Source organism: Schistocerca piceifrons, chromosome 5, assembly GCF_021461385.2.
Source record: "Schistocerca piceifrons isolate TAMUIC-IGC-003096 chromosome 5, iqSchPice1.1, whole genome shotgun sequence".
NCBI classification, from domain to species: Eukaryota; Metazoa; Arthropoda; class Insecta; order Orthoptera; family Acrididae; genus Schistocerca; species Schistocerca piceifrons.
Genome location: NC_060142.1, coordinates 702832230 through 702857034, shown reverse-complemented (window position 1 = coordinate 702857034; position 24805 = coordinate 702832230).

Below are 24805 nucleotides of genomic sequence, written 5' to 3'. Positions count from 1 at the left end.
TGGATTCATATGAAGAAATGACGTTTTGCAATTCGCGCATCTAGGTTCGTCGTTGAGTAGACCATCGCAGGCGCTCCTGCCTGTGATGCAGCATCAAGGGTAACCGCAGCCATGCTGCTGCAAACGTCGTAGAACTGTTCATGCAGATGATTGTTGTCTTGCAAACGTCCCCATCTATTGACTCATGGATCGAGACGTGGTTGCACGATCCGTTACAGCCATGCGGATAAGATGTCTGTCATCTCGACTGCTAGTGATACGAGGCCGTTGGGATCCAGCACGGCGTTCCGTGTTACCCGCCTGAACCCACCGATTCCATATTGTGCTAACAGTCATTGGATCTCGACCAACGCGAGCAGCAATGTCGCGATACGATAAACCGTAATCGCGATAGGCTACAATCCGACCTTTATTAAAGTCGGAAACGTGATGGTACACATTTCTCCTCCTTACACGAGGCATCACGACAACGTTACACCAGGCAACGCCGGTCAACTGCTGTTTGTGTATGAGAATTCGGTTGGAAACTTTCTTCATGTCAGCACGTTGTAGGTGTCGCCACCGGCGCCAACCTTGTGTGAATGCTCTGAAAAGCTAATCATTTGGATATCATAGCATCTTTAACCTGTCGGTTAAATTTCGCGTCCGTAGCACGTCATCTTCGTTTTGTAGCAATTTTAATGGCCAGTAGTGTATTACCGTTTTCTTGTTTAGTATTATTAGGACTGATAGGGTCTATAAATAACGTCAATAGCGTCATATGTTGGCTACTCACTGTGAAGCGTGTAGAGATGCCGCATACTGGTTTGAGGCAACGCTATTAGCAACCGACTGACTTTGAAAGTGCCCTCGTTATGGGTTTCCATTTCGCCATCTGACAAAGTTGGGCAGTGTCGAGATTTGTAAGGCATTCGGATGTGACAGCGCGATGCTGGACTGCATGGGAACGTGGGGCAGTCATATTTATCGTCAAGGTTACCACCACAAGGAAGGACCGGCGTATTGTGCACCGAGCACATCGTAACCATTTCCCTGTCGCTGCGACATATTGCGTCGCCGCTGGGCTTTGGAATTACCGTCCCATGCGTAATCTGCTGTGGCACCACGGCACAAACAGCTGATTATGAATGGCGTGGCGTTGTGATCAGCAATGAACTACTCCCACAATACCATCGTCGTCGAGTACGGTAGCGACCTGAGGAGAGGTCCCTCTTTTTCAGTGGTTTCACGATGCACAGTAATGTTACTCCGGGGCTCATGCTATTGGGAGCTCTTGAAGCGTCGTCATGCCAAGGCGTGTATTGATTGACGGATCTATGTTGTCACGACGGTACATCGTGGACATCCTCCGTTCTCATGTGTTATCTTTCATTCGAGAGTATCGTGGTGCCATTTTCCAACAGAAGAATTCTCGTCCATACATGGCACGTGTCAGGCACGTACCTGTATGCATTGTCTGCCTTGATGTTGAACTACTGCAGCCAACAGTATTTCCATATCTCACACAGACAGGACCTTGACAAATCCTATATCGTTGTGCGATGACTAAAGATAAATTAAATCAAATAAAATAGAGCAGTGCTGTGGCCTTCTCCACCAGACATCACTGCGCCTAGAGTATCAGCAACCAAACTGACAGCCTGCAGCTGCGGGTTGCCCACATCGCAGGCACACCGAAGCACTATACAACCGACAGGCAATAATGATGAACGGCCACAACAACAACAAACAACAACAACAACACAGCAAAGACACCAGCGGCCACCAGGGACCACTACCGGCCCACATAAACATAAGGAAGAGGTCGCTGCTGATCCCCGAACTATTTTCACACGTCGAACCACGTGATGGAAAATAGTTCCGAGGTACTCATCCGCCGAAGCGTTATAAAGGCCGCACATCGGCAGTTCATCGACCGCCAGCAGACTTCGATAACTGTCCCCCCGGCAGCCCGGCTTGGATCTTCTCGCTGATCCCTGGATTGGGCTCGGTATATCGGAGAAGTCTCTGGTGGAGACTAGTAGGAAATTATTTCAGTTGTTTTCTGTATTATTCTTGTATGTAGTTGTGATTCGAAGACAGATCACTTTTTTGTGTTGGTGTTATACTTGGAGAATTTGTTTTGGTTAATTGAACAGCAATGCTCTAACTACTCATGATAGTTGATCTGTTTCTTGCCACAGGCCGCGTGGGGTAGTCGCGCGGTCGAGGGCGTCTTGTCACAGCCTGCGTGGCTCCTTCCATTGGAGGTTCGAGTTCTCCCTCAGGCATTGGTGTGTGTGTTGTCCTTAGTGTAAGTTACTTTAAGGTAGATTAAGTAGTGTGTAGGCTTAGGCACTGATGACCTTAGCAGTATGGTACCATAAGATCTTACCACAAATTTCCAATTTTCTTACCACAGTACATACGTCATCCAGGTTCACACCATCATTAGGTTTAATTGAATTTGTGAAACTAGCGTAGGCTACCGTAGACTCTCATAAATAAGCGTAGACTACGCTATTTATCTAGCAGCCTTGGTCAATTAAGGTCGTAAATGTGTTTCTGTACATGAACTGTGTTTCATACTTATCGGGCAATACCTCATTTCCCTCTGTTTGCATATGTGACCAGTGTCTTGCTGTATTTCCCAAGAAACTGGAAGCGGTGATCCGTCTAGAAACTAAGTGAGGGTATACCAGGGCTATTCGGAAAGTGAGGAACGATCGGTCGCGAAATGGAGACCACTGCGAAAATCCACCGAGGTTTTTCACAGACATTTTGGGCAGTGTCTCTAGTATGCCAGTCGATCGCATCAAGATGGTCTTTTCAGTTGTGAGTGCACTGTGAACGAGTGAAGGTGGCTAGAACAACAATGTCTCCTACCAAGTAGGAGGGATCACTGAGAGGCTTCGCCTTAAAGGATGCAGCCCACCTGACACAACTGCCACGCACTTCCTTCTTCATGGCAATTCTCAGCTGCACTCTGCAGGGGCAGTGGGGGCAGTGATGACGCTCCAGAAACCTTTTCGATGGGAAGTGTTGAATCACCCATAACACAGCCCTAATTGGCTCGTCCTGAGTATCATCTATGTCCACATGAAACGCTGGATCCGAAGACAACACTTGGGCGCTGGCTACGCACTATAGCCGAGCGTAGAGAATTTTCGGAAAGCACAGGCAGCTGCTTCCTATGACGATGATGTTGGGAATTTGGTATAACGCTCCGACCAATGTCTAAGTCGGTGCGGCGACTATGTAGAAAAGTACCTGGATGCTGTAGCTAAATGTGCAAAGAAAACAGTTTTGATTTTTCACTATGGTTTCAATTTCGCATTCCTTACTTTCGAAACAACCCTCGTATAAACTGCGAACATTTTTATTCTACACAGTTATTTTCCTCTCTGTTACATAAAAATAAACTGTATTTGAAGCAAAATTGAAACTGTTCAAGGCAGGTTTTATTCGAAAATCATCGATTTGTAACTTAAAACATAGGGATGTTGCAGTATTTTTTTTTTTTAAAAAGCAGTTCAGATCTATCACATGGCGCTATAAATTGCAATTCCCCACTCTCCAGAAAAAATAAAAACTTATTAAAAATACGCAAAGCAAAAACATGTCAGATATCACTTCAGTACTTAGTTGAGCTTTTATAAAACATTTTTCTGGTATTCATAGACAACTTTCGTACTTACCAATAATAACAGGAAAATCTTGCCTTTGGTCTTGATGTACATTCTATCGAGCACAGGACAGTCACAATAATTATATAAATTTGTTTTATATTTGTGCATGAAATCTGTATTTGCTTCAAAAGTAATCGCTTTGGTTACATAAAATCAGAGAAGTTCCGCCATCAGCTAATTTTTATTAAACTTCCTGGCAGATTAAAACTGTGTGCCGGACCGAGACTCGAACTCGAGACCCTTGCCTTTCGCAGGCAAGTGCTCTACAATCTTTGAGATTTTTTTTTTTTTTTTAATTTGTTCGGTTTCGTTCGTTGTATCTGCTCGGGGCGGACGTCGTAAGACATCCGTTTAAGTTCGTTGTTGATCGATTAACTCAGTTTTTCTTTATTACAGAGGGCAGCTAACCCTCTGACCGAACACGCTGAGCTACCGTGCCGGCACCATCTGAGCCACCGAAGCACGGTTCACGCCCCGTCCTCACAGCTTCACTTCTGCCAGTACCTCGTCTCCTACCTTCCAAGCTTTACAGAAGCTCTCATTCTGGAAACTTCCCCCAGGCCGTGGCTGAGCCATGTCTACGCAATGTCCTTTCTTTCAGGAATGCTAGTTCTGCAAAGTTCGCAGAAGAGCTTCTGTAAAGTTTGGAAGGTAGGAGACGACGTACTGGCAGAAGTGAAGATGTGAGAACGGGGCGTGAGTCGTGCTTGGGTAGCTCAGATGGTAGAGCACTTGCCCACGAAAGGCAAAGGTCCCGATTTCGAGTCTCGGTCTGGCACACAGTTTTAATCTGCCAGGAAGTTTCATAACAGCGCACACTCCGCTGCAGAGCGAAAATCTCACTCTGGTAATTTTTATAACTGTGAAATGCATATTCTGTAGGGATATAAACGATACAATGGACTAACGCTGAATGATGTGCGGCTTTAATTATGTACAAAACAAACAACCAAACACACAAAAAACCAAAGAGAAATCGTCAGCTTCCAATTTCTCTCTTACACATACAATCGTCTTGATTTCCCTTCCAATGCTACCAACACTACCGATAACTCTGCCCTTAATTGCGTCATTTATGTACTGCACCAAAAATACTGAGTCGTAGTTTTGGTAGAGCGCAGCTATGGGTTTCACGGTCACGATACGATTTGTGACAGTTGTAATACCCCACCCGTCACTTATCTGGTTTTAGTGTGTGTTCACCCCAGGTAATTGACTAACAGATCAACAGAGAGTGCAAAACTGCCGCAATGTCGGATAACGCAAAGGAAGTAATAAGGCCCTGTGACTCCTGATTGAACTGCGGTTGCACTGTTGACATTAATTGATTCAGAATTGATCCCCTTTCATTAAAAAGGGGTGCACATTGATGTTATATTCAGCTATTGAACACGAGATGCAAATGGTGAGCATAAAATTAATTAAGAAAGTGACATGGGATTTCAACTACTTGATTGAAAACAGATGTAGTCGATTAGCACAGATTTATTTTAACTCACGACCTTCAATCATCACATTACATGACTGTCCTAACAGCCAGTGGTAATAAATTGCGTTTGCGTGGAGTAAAGCGCGATAACTCAAAAGTAATTCCTATCGACTGGCCCAGGCGTAATGCGAAGTGCGAGAAAAATTCTACAATACACGGCCCATGAAACCCTCGTGGAAACTTTGCCGATGTGATCCAACAAATTAATCAGTGGCCGGAGCGGCGGCAATATCACCGAATACAGCGTAGCGGAGCGGCGTCGTTGTGCGGACGTCGGCCGACCTCGTGGTGCCGCAAGGCTGCGCTCGTCTATTCACTCCTAGCTATCTTGCTCAGTACTTAGCTGAACCAAAACTTCCTATCTCCAAGCTCAGTCGTTCCATTTGCTAAGTCCTAAACTGCAGAGATGCTCACTCTTTCTCAGGCAAGCTGAGTAAAGAACACTATGTCCGCACTCTAGGCAAGCTGGGAACGGAAGACCACTACGGAGACTTCTCCCAGTCCACTCTTCGCCTCGGTTTCCCTTTCAGCAAAATCACTTAAGCCAATTGCAGCGCAAGTCGCGTTAATTGTGCGTCGCTTCCCAGCGCCGACCAATGCCTGCTCTGGGAAGTGAACAAATTCCCACAAAATTTCCCTTCCTCTCAGCTTCTGCTATTTAGCTCCTCCCAGGCCACCCATCAAGGTTAGCATCTGCACAAACGCCAAGTTTTCCGGAATTCTGACTCCCAGGAGAGTACTTCAAATTCCTCGGTCCTACGTTCCCATCGGAGGCCGGCGTATTTCATTCTGTCGCTCTTCACCTGATTTACTTCAGGCTCTGCGGACCATGAATTCAGCGTGAAGTTGCTATAGTCACGAACACGCATATTTTGACCTCTGTTGACAGCTCCACCATAGCTGTGCACGGCTTTCTCGCGTGTTTCACAGAAAACGGGGCGACGGACATTTATCAACAGGTGTACAAGTTCTCCGTCTGCTTCCCGGTACACCAGCATGGGGTCAACCACCCAGTCACTGTCACTCATCTTAAGGCAGCTGGACGCCGCGCCCCGTTACCGCTTTCTCAGAGCTTGAGCTGCCCTAAGCTGCCTATTGTCGCTTCCCTTCGCCGCTCCCCAGCCGGCCACGGTCACTCAAATACTTCCCTGGGATAAACTAGCCTCCAGTAAATCGACGCGTTTCCACAAAGTTTTCATGTCGTGTGAATTACTTTAAAACCATCACCCGACATTAATTATTCCAATACGTCCATACTATACCCTCTACAAGATGCATTGTGCCTTGTCAGTCATTTTTGTTCAGCCCTACTGTTCGCTCAACGTGAGTTAGGTGATCTTTAATGACTTCATGTAAGGGGCACAGTTCTTGCCATCTTACACAGTGAAAGCTTTATAACTGCCCGCTCATAAATCGTCTGTAATTCCTGTACGGTAACACAGGTTCTTGCATTATGCCAGTCCCAATAAGAGATTAATTCAAGTGGCGAGGCGGTGCCGGTCGAGGATGGGGGCGGGAACGGCACGCAGACATCCTCATCCTCATTCTCATCCCACTGCGGTCGTTAACTGCGCGCCTCGGCGCTGCCAAGTGCACTGAATTGCCGTGACATCACGCGGAAGCCCTCGTTGGCGCAGTCCGCCGACTGGAAGTGATGGCGAGACCGCTTTTCGCAACTGCGTTCCAGCCGCGGTACTGAGCACTCGCGCCGTGCCGACAGCGGAGTATCTCTTAAGCCCTGCAGCCGAGCTCACAAACAAGCACAGAAGCTTACGAAGAGGATGGCTGTGTCGTTAGAGATCTGACAGCTACTCTCGGCGTCGCAACAGGTGTAATATTCTGCATAGCGTTGGAACAACTTAATCGAGAGCAGAAACTACAGTATACAGAACGAGATGTCCGCCCTGCAGCGGAGTGTGCGCTGATATGAAACTTCCTGGCAGATTTAAACTGTGTGCCGGACTGAGGCTCGAACTCGGGACCTTTGCCTTTCGAGGGCAAGTGCGCAGGAGAGCTTCTGTGAAGTTTGGAAAGTAGGAGACGAGGTACTGGAGGAAGTAAAGCTGTGAGGACGGGGCGTGAGTCGTGCTTGGGTAGATCAGTTGGTAGACCACTTGCCCGCGAAAGGCAAAGGTCCCGAGTTCGAGTCTCGGTCCGGCACACAGTTTTAATCTGCCAGGAAGTTTCAGAAACTACAGTAAATACCGACATTTATAGAGGCCTTCCCACGAGAATCAGTATTGTCTCTGACGCTGTAAGAGTAAGATACAAGTTGATCTTTTATACACTGAAGAGCCAAATAAACTGGTACACCTCCCTAATATCGTGTAGGAGCCCCGCGAGCATGCAGAAGTCTCACAACACTACGTAGCATGGATTCGACTACTGTCTGAAATAGTGCTGGAGGAAACTGACACCATGAACGCCGCAGGGCTGTCCATATATTCGTAAGAGTACGAGGGTGTGGAGACCTCTTCTGAACAGCACATTGCAAGGCATCCCAGATATGCTCAATAATGTTCATAACTGGGGAGTTTGATGGCCAGCGGCAGTGTTTGAACACAGAAGAGCGTCTTTGAAGCCACACTGTGGCAATACTGGATGTGTGGGATGTCGCATTGTCCTGCTGGAATTGCCCAAGTCCGTCGGAATGCACAATGGACATGAACGGACGCAGGTGATCAGACAGGATGCTTACGGACGTGTCACCGGTCAGAGTCGTTTCTAGACGTATCAGGGGTCCCATATCACTCCAACTACCCACGGGACACACCATTACAAAGCCTCCACCAGCTTGAACAGTCCCCTGCCGACTTGCAGGATCCATGGATTCATGCAATTCTCTCCATACCTGGTACACGTCCTTCGGCTAGGTACAATTTGCAGCTCGTGGTCGTGCGGTAGCGTTCTCGCTTCCCACACCCGGGTTCGATTCCGGGCGGGGTCAGGGATTTTCTCTGCCTCGTGATGACTGGGTGTTGTGTGATGTCCTTAGGTTAGTTAGGTTTAAGTAGTTGTAAGTTCGAGGGGACTGATGACCTCAGATGTTAAGTCCCATAGTGCTCAGAGCCATTTGAACCATTTTTTAGGTACAATTTGAAACGAGACTCGTCCGACCAGGCAACGTGTTTCCAGTCATCAACAGTCAATATCGGTGTTGATGGGCCCAGGCGAGAAGTAAAGCTCGTGTCTTGCAGTCATCAAGGGTACACGAGTGCACCTGCGGCTGCGAAAGCTCATATCGAGTATGTTCGCACACAGACACTTGTTGATGGCCGACTCTGGAATCTGGAGGAATTTGCGGAAGGGTTGCATTCCTGTCACGTTGAACGATTCTCTTCGGTCGTCGTTGGTCCTATTCTTGCAGGATCTTTTTCCGTCCGCAGCGATGTTAGAGATTTTATGTTTTAGATGCTGGGAATTTTTCCGGGTTGTATGGCCGTGGTAAATGGACCTCTTCAATCCCTGACGTTTCGTCCAAAGCTACGTTGGACATCTTCGGAGGTGCTCCTGGTTGTGCTGAGTCTTGCCGGCAGTTCTCTGACTGGGAGTTTATTATTATGAATGTTATATCTTCACCATTTGTTAATGCAAAATACAGTTATTCCTAGTCCATGTGTAAGGTTAATTTTTCTTTTAAGGGAGTATATTTGGGCAAGGTTTTGAAACTGTAAGTGAGCTTAATGTAACCCTTTAGACGTTCAGTGCATTCTATTTTTCTTAAAAAATCAAAGGTATTATGTTTCTCATCTGAAAAAATGTTATACCTGCTTTGCTTTCGAAAGTTAACAGATGGGTTTCATGTACAAATGTTCTCAGTTGAAGTTTGACAATTGTTATCTGTTGATTGACTATAATAAATAGTCTGAACAATAAAAGGTGAATGCTCCTCCCACCCTAAGGTCCAGTCCTTCCGCTTTAGTACTTTGGGCGTTTTATGATACGCCGAGGTAATACCTGTTTCAATTCTGCTTTAGAAATGTTCCAAAAAAGTGTTGACATCTGTTACTGTATTGAGAGGGCCTCATATTCTATAGTTTAGTTTGCACATTCCTTCAATAGACATCGTAAGAGAGATTATTTCACAACTACGCAGTTCAATTAGCAAACTTTATGCTGAGGGAGAGATCTGCTACTCTGTTACTAACTCACTGTATAGAACTGTATAGCACCTGTTGATAGTGACTGATACTGAGAATCTGTCAACACGTGAAATGTTGACAGTCTCATTTCATCCTGTGAATCTCTAAAGTCTGGTATTATCAAAACTTAATTTCAGAATTATATTACCGATTTAGATAGGGGATCCTATTTTTACCTGACTACACAATAATTACAACTGCTAAAAGAACCTATACTCTCCTGTATAAGATAATGTCACGCTACGGAGACGGAACCAAACGAAAACTGCTTAAAACCTCTTGGAATACATGATCAAGATCATATGCAAATAGTGTAAAAGCGTAACACTAACTTGCTGTTATAGTACAGTAGTAAAGGGGTGTTACAACTGCTTTCTATGTTTCGAGGCATTTCGTGACGTCGCTTGCAGTACCTCGTTTCAGGAAACAACATGTTTTCAAACCACTGTATACCACAATGTGTGTACACACTGAGAGATGTTCTGTCATCAGGTGTCATCCTGATGCTCGAGGTGATGCTGTCACGTGAACTAAACAACTTCTCCAACGACGAAAATTGGAAGGCATGCACCATCGCCCACAACAATTCAAATTTTGCACCAAGTGACTTCCATTTTTTCCCAGAATTGAACAAGTGCATGGGTGGGGTTAGTACCTTATCTAAGGTGGGAATGTCTCATTTCAAATGACGATCTTCTGGGCACAGAGAAAATATTTTTGACAGAGAGGCGGGACTCTTTATTATAGAGAGTTGAGGAAAGGTGATATACGTCTCAGTTGCCTCGGTGGTAGTGTTGAAAGTATACTACAAGTATGTGATATCTGTGCATAAGAACTTTCTGATTCTGAAACGTAGGTTGAAATAAGTAGCGGTCAAACATATAAAAATACAAATGTTTACGAACGATACTACGAGTAGTACAAGACAGCAAGGAACAGTGATGAAATAGGGATTTTTATGCTGTACATTTCTCGGTGCTAAACTTAATCCTACAGAGTCGACATTTCGGGATCGGCGATGTTTACGCTGACCGAAGACGACGGGCTAGATGAGCTGTTAAGAAGTCATCCGAGTTGGGCAGCTGTGAAATGTCCGCCGGCAGTAGTTTATTCGTTCTGGAATCACCATCATTCGCCGCAAGACCGACTAGTTTTTTATAGACGCGCAGCTAAAGCCCACGCCTTCAAAGCGGCTAACAGTACTCTTCCGCGTCTGCTTATACGCCGGTAACCAGGACAAAAGAGAAGACGAACTCTGGAAGACTGCCATCGACGCCTGCGCTATAACCATCCGTTACTAGAAGCGACTACTCAGTGAAACAAGTACAGTATTCAGTTAGATGAACAACTGCACATACAAAATAAGAAGTTATTTGCTTTTGCCAACTTGTCTAACTGTAAATATTATAAATAAAAGTGTGAATTTTACCCATGCAGCTGGATGTCTTTATGGGAGTAAAGTCTTCTGGGCTGTTACGCAGGGTCCTATTTCTTCTGAATGATCTGGGTTTCGACCCCTCTGCTGGGATCTTCTTCAGCATTTCGCGCTTTCTACGATTAATTCAAGACTGCCAAGGACCAGTGCAACGTTCCTTATAAAAGGGATCTGTCCCGCGCTTATGCTGTAGGAGTGGGGTTATTGGGTAAGATTCCCGTCGCTACCATTAGTGGACTACCGTCATTGGATAGAAAGGGATATTTCCGCGCTTATGCTGATCTTTACGGAAGAATGGAAAAAATTGTGGAATCCGATCTCGGGGAAGATTAGTTTGGATTCCGGAGAAATGTACGAACACGCGAGGCAATACTGATCCTACGACTCCGCATAGAAGATAGGCAACGGCAAGAAAAGCGTTTCTGAAGAAGAGAAATTTGCTAACATCGAGTATAGATTTAAGTGTCAAAGGTCTTTCTGAAAGCATTTGTATGGAGTGTAGCCGTGTATGGAAGCGAAACATGGACGATAAAAAGTTTGGGCAAGAGGAGAATAGAAACCTTTGAAATGGGGTGCTTTAGAAGAATGCTGAAGATTAGATGGGAAGTTCACTAATGAGGTGGCACTGAATAACATTGGGGAGAAGAGAAATTTGTGGCACAACCTGACTAGGAGGAGGAATTGGTTGGTAGGACGCATTCGCAGGCATCAATGGATCATCAGTTTCGCACAGGATGGAAGCGTGGAGGGTAAAAATCGTAAAGGGAGATCAAGAGATGAATACAGTAAGTAGATTCAGTAGGATGTACGTTGCAGCAGTTGCTCAGAGCGGAAGAGGCTTGCGAAACAGAAGAGCTAGAGAGGGGGACTGTTTATCAAAGATATTATTGAAACTTCCTGGCACATTAAGACTGTGTGCCGAACTGAGACTCGAACTGGGGACCTTCACCTTTCGCGGGCAAGTGTTTTACGAACTTTTTTTTAAAATCTCATTTTGTTTCTGATTTTTTGTTACGATCTTTCGGAGCGGACGTCCCATGACACCCGTTCAAGATCATCGTTGACCTATTCGCTCAGTTTTCTTTTTTACAGAAGGGAGCCAACCCTCTGACCGAACACGCAGAGCTACCGTGCGGGCGGACGAACTGACCTACCCAAGCACGACTGAAGACCCCTCATCACAGATTTACTTCCGCCATTGAATCACCTGCTAGCTTCCAAAATACCTTCTAAAAATATTCTTGTCCGTAGAGGTGGCTTTCTGGATGTTATTCGTACTGCTTGCGCACCACAGCCGCATCTTCACTTCCTTGATGGCGGGAAGCCACGAAGCTAGAAGCCCATAGCAGTCCTCTCTATTGACATTATATTCGTTCTTACGTGGGAAACTTCCCATCAATCACCCCCCCCCCCCCAAAGATTTAGTGGTACGATGGCGTAGTGGATAACCCTTCAGAAACGGGACACACGTCAAGCATGCAAACAGCAAGAAGGTGCACTGAAGTGTGAAAAAGAAGTAAAATTGAAACATTGAACGGTCCAAGCTCAAGATGTGTAACATCAGGCGAATTTTAATAGCAACAAATAAACGGGTGTGAACTATGTTACAACAGAGGAATTCAACAGTCAAAACATCCAAAACGGAGCGCAAGACTCATAACATGTGTTACAGGAGGTATGTACGTACGTCTGGAGGTCCCTTCCTGACACCTCGCTGTTGGAAACGGACGTTACACAGTTATGAACTTTTTGAACAAATTTGAATACAGCGAACGGACACTTCAATGACCAGAGGGACAATGCATGATTTTGTGAAAAAAAAAGAGGCATGAAGGAGATTACGACACCGATCTGCCACTTAGCAGTCCAATACCGCAACCATATAATACCATTTCTTCTAGTTACGTGATTACGGGATTGCACTGGAGTGCGAAGTAGCAGATAGGTGTTCAAATCTCCTTCGTGCCTCTATTTTTTTATTATTTTATTTGTTTATTATTTATTTATTTATTATTTTATTGTGACTCTTGAGTTTCTCCCGGCGTATTTGATAATCAAAATACCCACGGGTGTACTGCCGGTCTACAGTGTCCAACGGGCACAATATTTCGGCGATCATACATGTCGCCACCCTCAGGTGAACTGACGGACAGAGCTCCTGTGAACGTGCCGGCACGGAGATCCGTACGCTATGGCTGCTCAGGGGAAACTGGGTTCCGTCGCGGCGGCGGCCGATTTAAATACGCTCCGCCAGCGGTGCGCTCCCTCCGCTGTCCGCGCCCCGCGCCACTGTCGCGCGGTGGAACAGATTGCGACGGCGTCTGAGATGACGTCGGAGTGATGGCTCTGTCCGCCGTGGCCGTCACAACTATACGATTGCTCGATTTACTCTTGATTAACCCAATCGCTGGTTCCCAAGCCTTGCTAAGATTATAGCCATAGTCACGGTTTATGAGGTCGTCATTGGTGCGAATTTCGATGGCCTCTCTAACAACGCTGTCCCAGTATCTCGACGTCTGTACCAGAATTCTCGTGCGGTCATACTCCATGGCGTGATTTTCCGACAAACAATGTTCAGCAACCGCCGACTTGCTCGGATACATCAGTCGAGTGTGCCCCTGGTGTTCACGACATCGATCCTCGACGGTACGCATCGTCTGACCAATATACGACTTGCCGCACTGACGCGGAATCTGGTACACGCCGGCCTTCCTCAAACCGAGGTCGTCTTTGGCGCTCCCCACCAGTGCACGAGTTTTATTTGGAGGACAAAACACAGTTCCGACCCGGTGTTTCTTCAGAATGCGGGCCATTTTCCCCGAGATTGCGCCTGTGTATGGAATAAATGCAGTGCCTACCTCCTCCCTCGTGACTTCATCCATCTCAACAGGTTGTGCTGCAGTGGTTGGGCGGAGAGCACGTTGAATCTGCCACTCTGAGTACCCATTTTTTCGAAATACAGTTCTCAGATGTTCCAATTCCTGGGGTAGACTCTCTGCGTCAGAGATAGTGCGCGCACTGTGTACTAGAGTTTTAAGTACCCCAATCCTCTGTGAAGGGTGGTGCAAAAACAGATCAGTGTGCGTTGTCTTCCGATACACCCCATGACCTAGGGTGCCGTCAGCCCTTCTCTTGACCAAGACGTCAAGGAAAGGTAATTTACCCTCTGTTTCAGTCTCCATAGTGAATTTGATGTTGGGGTGTATGGAGTTTATCCATACCATGTGGCCAGATGACGAACGTGTCGTCCACGTAACGGAAAAAGCAAGTAGGTTTCCAATCGAATGACGACAGGGCTTCCTCCTCGAAGTTCTCCATGCAGAAATTCCCTACCGCCAGTGAGATTGGGCTACCCATGGCGACTCCCCCCGTTTGTTCGTAGCATTCTCCATTAAAAAGAAAATACGTGGAAGTCAAGACATGCCTAAAAAGTTCAGTGGTCTTCCCGTCAAACTTCTGACTACTCAATTCTAGTGACTCTCGCAGCAGTACCCTCGTAAACAAGGAAACGACGTCAAAACTCACGATGATATCTGACTCGTCCAACCTGAAGCTATGAAGGCGTTTAACAAAATGCACAGAATTACGGATGTGATGAGGGCATTTACCGACATAAGGACTTAATATTCCCGTCAGACGAAACATACGTACAGCGACGGCAGAGGTAGAATTCCGAGACAACTGAACGTCGACCTACGTAAAGATATTGACTGACACCGCAGATGTACGTGACCATCCTTTACTGTGCTAAGAATACGCTTGACGAATAATTGACAAATTTGCCCCAAAACATTAATCTCTTCCTCTTTCGTCTGCTGAGTGTCCCGTGTCCAACGCCTCCTGTCCAGACTGCTCTGCAAGTCACCTCCGATTTGCCCGCTCCATCCGGAAAAGCCCCGTTCGCGTTGTGAACGAGGAGCGCGGTCGTCGGTGCTGCACTCGAGTACCGGCGCCGAGGTGAACCTTTATCTGGGCCACAGCGGCGGCGGGTCGGCTGGAGGCTGCCGGCTGCCGGCGCCTGGCCCAGCCGTGGGCGGCACCCCGCGGTGGGCGGCGCCGCACAGCTGCCAACCGCACCACGCACGGCCGCTTCCTACTTGCGTCGCTGACAGCTGCCAGCTAGTAGCTACTACGTTCAAGATCCGCCTCTCGCACTGCTGGATCTGTGCACCTACACTGCCATATTATTACGAGGGGCGTTCAGCAAGTGACGCAACACTTTTGTTTCTCGGCCAGTTCCGGTTGAAAAATTGCGATTTTTGCTATGGCACATCGTGGAATTTTTCCATTTCAGGCCATAGCATTTTATGAAATAACAATCGATGGCGGCACTATATGTGTAAGTAGGCTGTTTAGGTTTTTATGTTGGTAACGCCACGTAGCGCTCTGTATGAAAATCACTGACTGCGCTGTGTGCAGTCTGTGGCTGGTTGGACTCACTGATGAAATTTCACCATTGTAGTGTTGGGCAGTTGGATGTGAACAGCGCGTAGCGTTGTGCAGTTGGAGGTGAGCCGCCAGCGGTGGTGGATGTGGAGAGAGAGATGCCAGAGTTTTGAGCGGTTGCTATGAAACGTCCCCTTAGAAAAATTATAAATGACTGTGCTTAGACTGACACATAATATTTTTAGCGCAACGCAATCTGACTTTCAAAAATCCCTACAATAACCTATACCTTTCATGAATCACTTACCTCACAAAAATCTTCGTTACTCGAACTACTGCAATACAGCGAGCGCCAAAACTGCCAGCTAAGTAAAAGATTCTAACTACTGAAGGCACTAACTACTGATAGGCATAGTTAGCAAATGAAAGATTGCGATAGAGAACAAACAATGTATTTGCCTTAATAGTGTTCAAAAGTCATAATATCAGTTCATGACATCCAGTCATACAAATTTACTGTCTCTGACGGACACACGTCCAGATCATCCGCTCTCAAAACTCCGCCATCTCTCTCCCCACATCCACCACTGTTGGCGGATCATCTCCAACTGTGCAACGCCACGCGCTATTAATAGCCAACTGCCCACTACAATAGAGAATATTCCAACAATGCCAACCAGCCACAGACTGCACACAGCACAGCCAGTGATTTTCATACAGAGCGCTAAATGGCGTTACCAATATAAAAACCTAAACAGCCTACTTACATGCTCCCCACAAAAAATTTTACAAATTGTTTTGGGCAGTGGCCAATACAGATTTGAAAAATTTTGTCATAATTAAAATAACAAAGAAATCAAATGCACACACTTACTGATACAATGTTGGTCAAAAGCTAAAATTTTCTCACAGTCCATAAAGACAGTCCTGATCATTCATCACAGTAAAATTGCAGTGTTTTTTTTCTCAAAGTCTGGGCAGTAAATGAAAATGCACAAGGAAATAGTGAATTTCCATGCAGTCTTGAAGAAGTAGTGTTGTCCTTCCAACGGAAAGACAGTGCTGACTCTTGACATGTAGACACGTAATGGGCCACAACAGAGCAAACCCACAGCAGAGTCAGTCGAAGTTGAAGAATGTTGGTAGGTAGGTCATCACAGAGCAGACCCACTGTAGTACTGATAGAGAGTATGCTACTGGTGGGCCACCAGAGGTGCAGATCCACTGCAGTCCTTGTAGAAATAATGGTATTTGTGGGCATTTTTCTAAGGGACGTTTCAGCTATAAGCGGACGATCTGGACGTGTGTCCGCCAGGAAAAGGAAATTTGTAAAGATGGATGTCATATATATATATATATACACAGTGTGGTCGGAAAATGTCTGAAACGCTTGTAGCGATGTTGCAGGGCAGGTTGTACTGAGACATGAATGTTACCACAAAAATTCGATACGTTGCTCCGTCTCCGAGTTATTTAGCATTGAAGTTAGCCAATCAGATCGTCGCGCGCGTAAATTCAGGTTTGTTGTTGTTTTGTGGTCTTCAGTCATGAGACTGGTTTGACGCAGCTCTCCATGCTACTCTATCCTGTGCAAGCTTCTTCATCTCCCAGTACCTACTGCAACCTACATCCTTCTGAATCTGCTTAGTGTATTCATCTCTTGGTCTCCCTCTACGATTTTTACCCTCCACGCTGCCCTCCAGTACTAAATTGGTGATCCCTTGATGCCTCAGAACATGCCCTACCAACCGATCCCATTTTCTAGTCAAGTTGTGCCACAAACTCCTCTTCTCCCGAATCCTATTCAAGACCTCCTCATTAGTTTTGTGATCTACCCATCTAATCTTCAGCATTCTTCTGTAGCACCACATTTCGAAAGCTTCAATTCTCTTCTTGTCTAAACTATTTATCGTCCACGTTTCCCTTCCATACATGGCTACACTCTATACAAATACTTACAGGAACCACTTCCTGACACTTAAATCTACACTCGATGTTAACAAATTTCTCTTCTTCAGAAACGCTTACCTTGCCATTGCCAGTCTACATTTTATATCTTCTCTACTTCGACCATCATCAGTTATTTTGCTCCCCAAATAGCAAAACTCCTTTATTGCTTTAAGTGTCTCATTTCCTAATCTAATTCCCTCAGCATCACCCGACTTAATTCGACTACATTCCATTATCCTTGCTTTGCTTTTGTTGATGTTCATCTTATACTCTCCTTTCAGGACACTGTCCATTCCGTTCAACTGCTGTTCCAAGTCCTTTGCTGTCTCTGACAGAATTACAATCTCGTCGGCGAACCTCAAAGTTTTTGTTTCTTCTCCATGGATTTTAATACCTACTCCGAACTTTTCTTTTGTTTCCTTTACCGCTTGCTCAATATACAGATTGAATAACATCGGGGAGAGGCTATAACCCTGTCTCACTCCCTTTCCAACCACTGCTTCCCTTTCATGTCCCTTGTTACGGGACAGTGTGGAATTTTTCCATTTCAGCCCACATCATTTTATGAAATAAGGATCGGTGGCGGCGCTATATGTGTAAGTAGGCTGTTTAGGTTTTTATGTTGGTAACGCCACGTAGCGCTCTGTACGAAAATCACTGACTGCGCTGTGTGCAGTCTGTGGCTGGTTGGACTCATTGTTGGAATATTCTCTATTGTAGTGTTGGACCGTTGGATGTGAACAGCGCGTAGCGTTGTGTAGTTGCAGGTGAGCCGCCAGCGGTGGTGGATGTGGAGAATTTATATATACGATGACTTTTGAACACTATTAAGGTAAATACATTGTTTGTTCTCTGTCAAAATCTTTCATTTCTTAACTATGACTATCAGTAGTTAGTGCCTTCAGTAGTTATAATCTTTTATTTAGCTGCCAATATTGGCGCTCGCTGTATTGCGGTAGTTCGAGTAACGAAGATTTTTGTGTGGTAAATGATTCATGAAAGGTGTAGGTTATTGTTAGTCAGGGCCATTCTTTTGTAGAGATTTTTGAAAGTCAGACGGCGTTGCGCTAAAAATATTGTGTGCCAGTTCAGTGATGATCAGTTTAAGTAAAGAGAAAACTGTTTGAGTACGTTCAGCTTTGCTCAGGTGTTTGAAAATCAAATAACGTAAGAGGTTTTCCACCACTGTCATTTTTAATTTTTTGTAAGGGGACATTTCATATGTAGCGTGCAATGTGGCGTCCGTACGGTCCAAGCAGAGAACTGTCGTTGAGTTCCTTTTGGCGGGAGTCCAGAGTATCGCAGCTATTCGTAGGCGCTTGCAGAGTGTCCACGAAGACGGGGCAGTGAAGAAAAGCATATTGAGCCATTGGGCGAGTAATCTGTCATCATCGTATCAAGGCTGCACAAACATGTCGGATCTCCCGCCTAGCGGCCGGTCACTCACATCGGTATGTGTGGGCACTATTGTTCGGATCACAAACAAACATCTCACTGCACAACTGGACGTCTCTGTTGGTAGTACCGACACATTCGTCTACCTGTTGGCGTCCTCAAAGCCGTGTATCCACTGGGTTCCTCGCTGCGTAACACAACACCATAAAGAGCAACGAGTGGCCATCTGGGCGGAACTACTTGCACGTTACAAGGCTGTTTGTGACAATTTTTTGTCGAATACCGTCACAGTGGATGAGTCATGGTGTCAGCACTTCGAACCGGAAACAAAATGGGTATCCATGAAGTGACGGAACACCACATCTCTTCTGAAGAAAACGTTCAAAGTCGCACCCTCAGCCGATAAAGTCGTGGCGACGGTCTGCTGCGACTCTGAGGGTGTTATTCTGTCCGATGTGCTCCCACTTGGTGCAACGTCAAACTATGGATGGTATTGCGCTACCCCGAAGAAACGACTTCTGTGAGTTCGTCGCCACAAAAATGCGAACGAAATTCTCCATGACAACGCAAGACCTCACGCAATTCTGCAGACCAGGGAGGAGCTCAAGAAACTTCACTGAACTGTTCTTCCTCATCCAAACTACAGTCCGGATCTTGCACCCTCCGACGTCCATGTGTTTGGCCCAATGAAGGCTGCACTGCGCGGGAAGCAGTATGTGGGTGGTGTGGAGGTTATTGATGCAGCAAGATGTTGTTTCAGACGTTGACCAATAGAGTGGTACCATGCGAGAATACAGGCCCTCCCAGTAAGGTGGCGTAACGCTGTCGCATTGAACTGACTATATGTTGAAAAATGTGGTTTTGTACCCAAAAGAATGGGCAATAATACTGCCTGCTGGAGTCCTGATTAAAACCAGCTTTATTGCACAAAAAATGGGTTGTATTACATATTGAACAACCCTTCTATTACAAGCGTGTCCGCGGATACAATTTTATCTTAGAAGACAGTGTGAACAAAAGCTTACTGACGTTTAAAACGTTGGTAGATACAGGAAACGCTGTTTGCAGTGTTGACTTTAATAGCCTCTTTGAAATACTGAAGGTAGCGGACATGTAATACGGGGAGCGAAAGGTTATCCCCGACTTGTACACTTTCCAGAATACAGTTAAAAGAGTCGAAGAACGTGAAGGGGAAGCGGTAGTTGAGTAGGGAGTGAGGCACATTTGTAGTCTGTTCCAAGTATTATGGCGTCTGTACGTTGAAAAAACTGTGAACGAAACCTTGGATAAATCTGGAAAAATACCAAGGATGAAATAAAACCTTTGATGTTTGCCGATGAAATTGCATTTCTGCCATACATGGCAAAGAACTTGGTACATCAGTTCAGCGGAATGGACAATGTCTTGAAAAGGGGTTATGAGATCAATACCAAGAAATATAATAAATACGTAACGAAAAATCTTCGAATTAAATCTGATGAAGCTGAAATACAAGTGAAACACTAAGAATAGTATATGCAGTCTGTGCATAAAATGAAACTGGCAAGAGCAAGGAAAAAGTTTTTGAAAACGCTTTTCTGGTAGTCTGTTGAAATGACCAAAGAGTTTCATTAACTTTTTCTTAATGTCAGTTTCGATGTATGAAAGATTTTCTGTTGTTATGATTGATTGTAAGCTGTAATCATCTGAGATACGTCTTGCTTCTAAAATTTTCCTAATGATCTCTCTCTCTCTCTCTCTCTCTCTCTCTCTCTCTCTCTCTCTCTCTCTTTCTCTCTCTCTCTTCCTCTCTCTCTTCTTTTTTGATTTCTTCCAATTCGTGTTTTCCTTCAAGCGTCTGTGTTTCGCTTACGTAGAGGACTGTTCGTTTTACGATTGTGTTGTTGTGCCGTATTTTTCTTTGCATTGACATGGATTTTTTGTTGTAGAAATTTCGGACTAATCTTAATTCTTCTTTGACTTTCTGGAGGCGATTCTGCTGTAAGATTTTTTCATGACCTATCGGTTCGAAAATTCGTCAAGGTATCTGAAGTATGGGATCCTCTTGAATTCGCCGTATTTTCTTTTCAGGCTTACGAGTTCTCTCTTTGAACATAGGAATTCAGTTTTCTCGAATTTGATTTGTAACCCTACTTTTTCTGCACGTTCTTGAAATCTGTCAAGCTGTTTGACGACATTTTCTTCGTCCGCTCAAAACATCGCCAGGTCGTCCGCAAGTGCAAGGTATGGTATGCAGAGGTAGTGTTTGAGAAATCCCAGTAGGAATGTCTTCTAAACTCCACGTTTCTTGAATTCTTTCTCCCATTCTTCTGCAACCTTGTGTAACACGACTTTGAACAGAATATGAGAGTTCGTCTCCTTGTCTCACACCTTTGTGAATGTTAAGGGGTTATGAGTTTTTCTCTATAAAAATTTCACTTAGTGTTAGTGTTTTTTTGTGAGTTCCCTTCTCTTCTAAAATTTGGAATAGTGAGGGTGAGGGTCTGTGTTCTAAGTCGAATGTCTTTTTGAAATCTACAGATGTACACACTAGAGGTTCTTGTCGAAGGGCTCGCATTTTGAGTACGAAGTTAAAAATTTGTTCTGAGCATGATCTGTTCTTTCGTTATTACTACTACTGCTACTATTGTTATTATTACTGTTATTATTATTATTATTATTGGTGCAGTGGTCAGACATAAAGCACCGATTGCATGAAATCTTCCAGTTTCTGCCATTGTATCGAGTGACTGACAGACAGTATGTACAGTGTACATATTTTAAATCGGCTAATCTTAGATTATAGTGCAGGGTGCGGATGGAGCAAGCGTCGTTAGGGAGAGGAGTGGGGTAGAGAGAACATATTTTATAAGAAGTGTCTACTCGCAACGTCGGTAGTGAATTTTTTTCTAAGGAAAAGTTGTGTATACCACTTGCGATGAGGTACGAATTGCTTCATATATATATATATCTCCGGAGCAAGTATGGTGGGTCTGACACCGGTGTGTCAGACCCCCCATACTTGCTCCGGACACTGCGAGAGGGCTGTACAAGCAATGATCACACGCACGGCACAGCGGACACACCAGGAACCGCGGTGTTGGCCGTCGAATGGCGCTAGCTGCGCAGCATTTGTGCACCGCCGCCGTCAGTGTCAGCCAGTTTGCCGTGGCATACGGAGCTCCATCGCAGTCTTTAACACTGGTAGCATGCCGCGACAGCGTGGACGTGAACCGTATGTGCAGTTGACGGACTTTGAGCGAGGGCGTATAGTGGGCATGCGGGAGGCCGGGTGGACGTACCGCCGAATTGCTCAACACGTGGGGCGTGAGGTCTCCACAGTACATCGATGTTGTCGCCAGTGGTCGGCGGAAGGTGCACGTGCCCGTCGACCTGGGACCGGACCGCAGCGACGCACGGATGCACGCCAAGACCGTAGGATCCTACGCAGTGCCGTAGGGGACCGCACCGCCACTTCCCAGCAAATTAGGGACACTGTTGCTCCTGGGGTATCGGCGAGGACCATTCGCAACCGTCTCCATGAAGCTGGGCTACGGTCCCGCACACCGTTAGGCCGTCTTCCGCTCACGCCCCAACATCGTGCAGCCCGCCTCCAGTGGTGTCGCGACAGGCGTGAATGGAGGGACGAATGGAGACGTGTCGTCTTCAGCGATGAGAGTCGCTTCTGCCTTGGTGCCAATGATGGTCGTATGCGTGTTTGGCGCCGTGCAGGTGAGCGCCACAATCAGGACTGCATACGACCGAGGCACACAGGGCCAACACCCGGCATCATGGTGTGGGGAGCGATCTCCTACACTGGCCGTACACCACTGGTGATCGTCGAGGGGACACTGAATAGTGCACGGTACATCCAAACCGTCATCGAACCCATCGTTCTACCATTCCTAGACCGGCAAGGGAACTTGCTGTTCCAACAGGACAATGCACGTCCGCATGTATCCCGTGCCACCCAACGTGCTCTAGAAGGTGTAAGTCAACTACCCTGGCCAGCAAGATCTCCGGATCTGTCCCCCATTGAGCATGTTTGGGACTGGATGAAGCGTCGTCTCACGCGGTCTGCACGTCCAGCACGAACGCTGGTCCAACTGAGGCGCCAGGTGGAAATGGCATGGCAAGCCGTTCCACAGGACTACATCCAGCATCTCTACGATCATCTCCATGGGAGAATAGCAGCCTGCATTGCTGCGAAAGGTGGATATACACTGTACTAGTGCCGACATTGTGCATGCTCTGTTGCCTGTGTCTATGTGCCTGTGGTTCTGTCAGTGTGATCATGTGATGTATCTGACCCCAGGAATGTGTCAATAAAGTTTCCCCTTCCTGGGACAATGAATTCACGGTGTTCTTATTTCAATTTCCAGGAGTGTATATATATTTATATATAAAGTTGTTGGAAATAAGGAACACCAGTTGTCTCACTGTTTTATTAAACTATGAACCGAACTGAATGTCACTTACCTTTCATCTTTTTTTAAAGAAAATACAACTGCCCAAAGGAAATTTGTTTCCGTTCTAAAGTTTAGTATGCACTAATGATGATGGTGGGAGGGGTGGGGTACTAGCTAATGACTGGAGAGGGGGAGTTAGTAATAGCTGATACCTGCTTTCACTCAGGGGTAATGGTCCCATTGAGGTTAGGAACTACTGGCCTAAGCCTACAAAGTAGTTTCGTAGAACAGATTTCACTGGCACACACGAACAGAAACCAAACTGCATGCCGGAAGTTTAATGGAAGGGAGAGAGGCGACGGAGGGTAGGGGATGAATGTAAAGAAAGCGTGCAGGGGTTCTGGCATTGATGTACGAATTGTAAGTATTTAAGCCTCTGCTTGCACGGGTAACACCAGTTACAAGAAAGGAAATAGAAGAAATCCGCTGCATTACAAGTTCGTATGATTTGCAGTAGGACTTTGGAACATGCTTAGTGTCCGAAAATTATGAATTACCTGGAATATAACCATTTGTTGACAATGAGACAGAACGAATTTAAAAAAAAAAATATTGGTATTGTTAAAAACAACTTTCTCACACAAAGTAATGAGTGCTATCAACAGCGGATATCAAATGGTCTCCATATTTCTAGATTCCAGAATGCTTTTGATACTGTTCTTCACAATCGACTTCTGATTAAATTGCTTGTCTACAGAGCGTCGTCTCAGTTATGGGACTGGATTCTTGATTTCCTACCAGGAACGTTACGGTTCGTAGTAAATGACGGAAAGTGTTTGAGTAAAACAGAAGTGAAATCTGACGTTCTCCAAAGAAGGATTACAGGCCATTTGCTGTTACTAATCTATATAAACGATTTGGGAGACAATCTGAGCAGCCGTCTTAGTTTTTAGGTGATGATGTCGTTTAACGTCTAGTAAAGACATCAGCGGTTCAAAACCGATTGCAAAATAATTTTCGATAACATTATTGGAAAAAAGCAGCGATCACAATATAAGCTTTGGAATAAATTATAACAGTCTAGATCGTCATTCAGCGGTTCCTCCTCCACACACAGTCATTGCGCGTCAATATGGCTGTAGGTCTTAAAGTGATCATGTGATGATCTACACCGGTCACCTTTTAATAAACGTGCATTGCAATATAGACTTCTGCAATTTACTCCAAACATTTGCAAAATGATATATACAATATACCTACATCTACATCCATACTCCGCAAGCCACCTAACAGTGTGTGGCGGAGGGTACCTTGAGTACCTCTATCGGTTCTCCCTTCTATTTCAGTCTCATATTGTTCGTGGAAAGAAAGATTGTCGGTATGCCTCTGTGTGGGCTCTAATCTCTCTGATTTCATCCTCATGGTCTCTTCGCGAGATATACGTAGGAGGGAGCAATATACTGCTTGAATTCTCGGTGAAGTTATGTTCTCGAAACTTTAACAAAAGCCCGTACCGAGCTACTGAGCGTCTCTCCAGCAGAGTCTTCCACTGGAGTTTATCTATCATCTCCGTAATGCTTTCGCGATTACTAAATGATCCTGTAACGAAGCGCTCTGCTCCCCGTTGGATCTTCTCTATCTCTTCTATCAACCATATCTGCACGGATTCCACGCTGCTGAGCAGTATTCAAGCAGTGGGCGAACAAGCGTACTGTAACCTACTTCCTTTTTTTTCGGTTGCATTTCCTTAGGATTCTTTCAATGAATCTCAGTCTGGCATCTGCTTTACCGACGATTAATTTCATACGGTCATTCCATTTTAAATCACTCCTAATGCCTACTCCCAGATAATTTATGGAATTAACTGCTTCCAGTTGCTGACCTGCTATTTTGTAGCTAAATGCTAAAGGATCTTTCTTTCAATGTATTCGCAGCACATTACACTTGTCTAC